The sequence below is a fragment of the Mastomys coucha genome, unplaced genomic scaffold, assembly GCF_008632895.1.
Source record: "Mastomys coucha isolate ucsf_1 unplaced genomic scaffold, UCSF_Mcou_1 pScaffold21, whole genome shotgun sequence".
Taxonomy (NCBI): Eukaryota; Metazoa; Chordata; class Mammalia; order Rodentia; family Muridae; genus Mastomys; species Mastomys coucha.
This window is the reverse complement of record NW_022196904.1, coordinates 136,428,290-136,431,690: the sequence shown is the minus strand read 5'-3', so window position 1 is coordinate 136,431,690 and position 3,401 is coordinate 136,428,290.

The following is a 3,401-nucleotide window of genomic DNA, read 5'->3' as shown; positions in this document are numbered from 1 at the left end:
CATCTATTGTCGCAGAAGGTTCCAGCGTGGTGCTCCGAGGGAGTTCCCCCAGAGGTCGAGGAGGTGGCCAGGTACTTTCGCAAACGAAGGTCCCCAACATATATGGAAGACAGACAGGCCATCCTGCGGTACCTGGGTCCAACAAGAAGGAATGAACAAAGGCTCCGGAGGGAATCGTGGCCCAGGAGGTGATGTTTGGGCCTCCTCCCCTATAGTCGCCTCCGCCACCACTATGAGTGCTTAGAAACCTAATTTTCCAGAGATTCCAAGCCACTTCACCGTAAACGTTATCTTTAGCTAGAAGGCATCCACCTTCCACTATTACTCCCACCTCGTGATAAGATCGCAAGTTACAATCTCATAATTTATGCGTGGGTATGGTTTCTCTGGCATGGGGAAGTGAGACTTACTGTTTTCCTAACTTAAGAATATATTTATCGGGGCTGGTGAGATGGCTCAGCGGGGAAGAGCACTGACTGCTCTTTGGAAGGTCAGGAGTTCAAATCCCAGCAACCACATGGTGGCTCACAACCACCCATCATGAGATCTGACGCCCTCGTCTGGTGCGTCTGAAGACAACTACAGTGTACTTACATATAGTAAATAAATAAATCTTTAAAGAATATATTTATCGCGGGGCTTTGGTGGCGCACGCCTTTAATCCCAGCACTTGGGAGGCAGAGACAGGCGAGTTCCAGGACAGCCAGGGCTATACAGAGAAACCCTGTCTCGAAAAACCAAATATGTATATATATTTATTTGGGCTGGTGAAAGTGTTTACTGCCAAGCCTGATGACCTGAGGCCAAGCCCCAGGACCCATATGTTGGAAAAACTGAAGTGGCTCCAGCAAATTGTTCTCTGACCTCCACACAAGCACGGTGGCACTCTTGCTCCTAAATAATAAATATAAATAAACATGAATATATAAAAATAAATATACAAAGTAATATAAATGTGTGTCTTTTAAAGAATATAGTTATTTTTAGAAGGTTTTTCCTGTGTGCCAGCTAGCCATGCTACTGCTATTTCTGTTGTTCTATTCCCAGAATCTAGCCACCAGGCGTGGTTCATTGAAGGTGGTTAGTTAGATCATGGTGGACTGCAGGTGCCTGTCTGGAGTACTGGGAACTGAACTCAGAACACTGTGCATGTGAGGCAAACACTCTTAGCCCTGGGCTGCATCCATAGCCTTAGCTGGTGACTTTGGGGAAAAGACAGCATTCAATTCCACTGGAAAAGACAGTTACTCTTTAAGCTTTCTTTCCAGCCTTCCAGTGTGCCAAGAGGGACAGTCAGAGTTCAGTTCTCACAGATTTTCAAGGGCTCTTCATCCCCTCTGCCTTGGGCATCTCTTGACAATTTTACCCACACACAAGTTAGTCACTTGCATTTTTCTCATGCTTATTCCAATAATTATTATTGGCCTGTTTCCTACTTGATAGTAATAGGAAAATGAGTCAAAGCGGGACAGGGGTTGGAGAGCCCTGGCACCATCCTGAAGGCAAAATGGAGATGGGGGTCTGGGGAGCAGTGTATTTTGTTTGCTTGGGCTGGGATGGGAGAGGATGAGGCATTTCAAAGAAAGAACAGCCTGTACCAGGACTGGGGACAGGAGAGTGCTGGCACATTGTGGGACATACTAATAGATCCCTTTGGCTGAGAGGAGCCAGAGCCTCCCTGAAGTTGGATTTTACTTCAGGTTCTCAGCTCAGTCTGACTGGGGATCTGTAATTAACCAATATTTTGCTTCTATTCTGTGGCAAAATTGTGTGCGTAACAAAACCCAGGCAGGAAGCATTTTGATAGCAGTGATATCCTAAGGGAGGCAAGAAAGGAAAGAAAGTAATAAAATAATAAGTATGTGACTAGTTAGTGCTCAGACACACGAAGCAGTCACATGCTTAGCCCCTCTTTATAAAACCAGTTTTAAACACACGGCAGAGGCACCAAAGCTGACTCTTAAAGGCCACTAGTGTGTCTTGAGGGTGTGCTACTCTGCAATGGTGACCAAGGCTTGGCGGAACTCCAAATGAAACAGTGCAGCTGTCTCTCTGCAGACAGTGGCCAAGTTGCTAGAAAATGCCATGTATATTTAAACCTTACAGATAATAAACTGTGTCTGCATGTCAAATGGATAACAGCCCAGGCTCAGAAAATTATCAGAGTGGTTTTAAAAAATAGTTGATTTTGTTTTTAATACAGTTTTAGATTTACAGAATGCCTGAGCAAACAAGACAGAGTTCTATGTAGTAGCTGGGACTGCAACTAAATTTCCATCATTCAAATCCTGCATTAATGTAGCACATCCATGACAGTGAATAAACCATATGACACAGCTCCTTCTCCAGCACCATGTCTGCCTGCATGCTGCCATCCTTCCCATCATGATAATGGAGTAAACCTCTAAACTGTAAGCTAGCCCCAATTAAATGCTTAAGAGTTGCAGTGGAGCCAGGCAGTGGTGGCGCACACCTTTAATCCCAGCATTTGGGAGGCAGAGGCAGGTGGATTTCTGAGTTTGAGGCCAGCCTGGTCTACAGAGTGAGTTCCAGGACAGCCAGGGCTACACAGAAAAACCCTGTCTCAAAAATAAATAAATAAATAAATAAATAAATAAAACAAAAGACAAAAACAAAATCTGGGCTGGAGAGATGGCTCAGTGGTTAAGAGCAGTGACTGCTCTTCCAGAGGTCCTGAGTTCAGTTCCCAGCAACCACATGGAGGCTCATAACCATCTGTAATGGGATCCAATGCCCTCTTCTGGTGTGTCTGAAGACAGCTACAGTGTACTCACATATAATAAATAAATAAATAAATAAATATTTAAAAAATAGAATGTGAAAAAAAAGAATATGCTCTTCTCATAGAATAGTAAGTGAAGGTTGCATAATAAGGAGTATAATGAGTTTTCATAAATTTCACTAAGAAGAAAAAATGGCTTGGGATAGATTTGTGATCAAGGAAAAACATTCATTCTAGGTCAGGTCCAAGGATGAAGCCGCAGGTGTGCACTGCCTTAAGGCAAGGCCCTGTAAAACTGTTGCTGTGAACTTACAATGGGCTTAGAGAATGAAACATTGCTTTGAACTTACTATTGACATCTTTCTGTAACTCCCCTTTATGTAACATTTTATCTACCAGGTAATTCTTTCTTCTTTTTGTTTCTTTGGGTTTTTTGTTTTGTTTTGTTTTCTTTTCCTTTGTTTTTTCGAGACAGGGTTTCTCTGTGTAGCCCTGGCTGTCCTGGAACTCACTCTGTAGACCAGGCTAGCCTTGAACTCAGAAATCCACCTGCTTCTGCCTCCCAAGTGGTAATTTTTTCTGACATAGAGAAGTTTTCGTCTAAAAGGCTATAAGAAGCCGAAAGCAATAATAAAGTTGGGTGTAGCCCTTTTCTGCT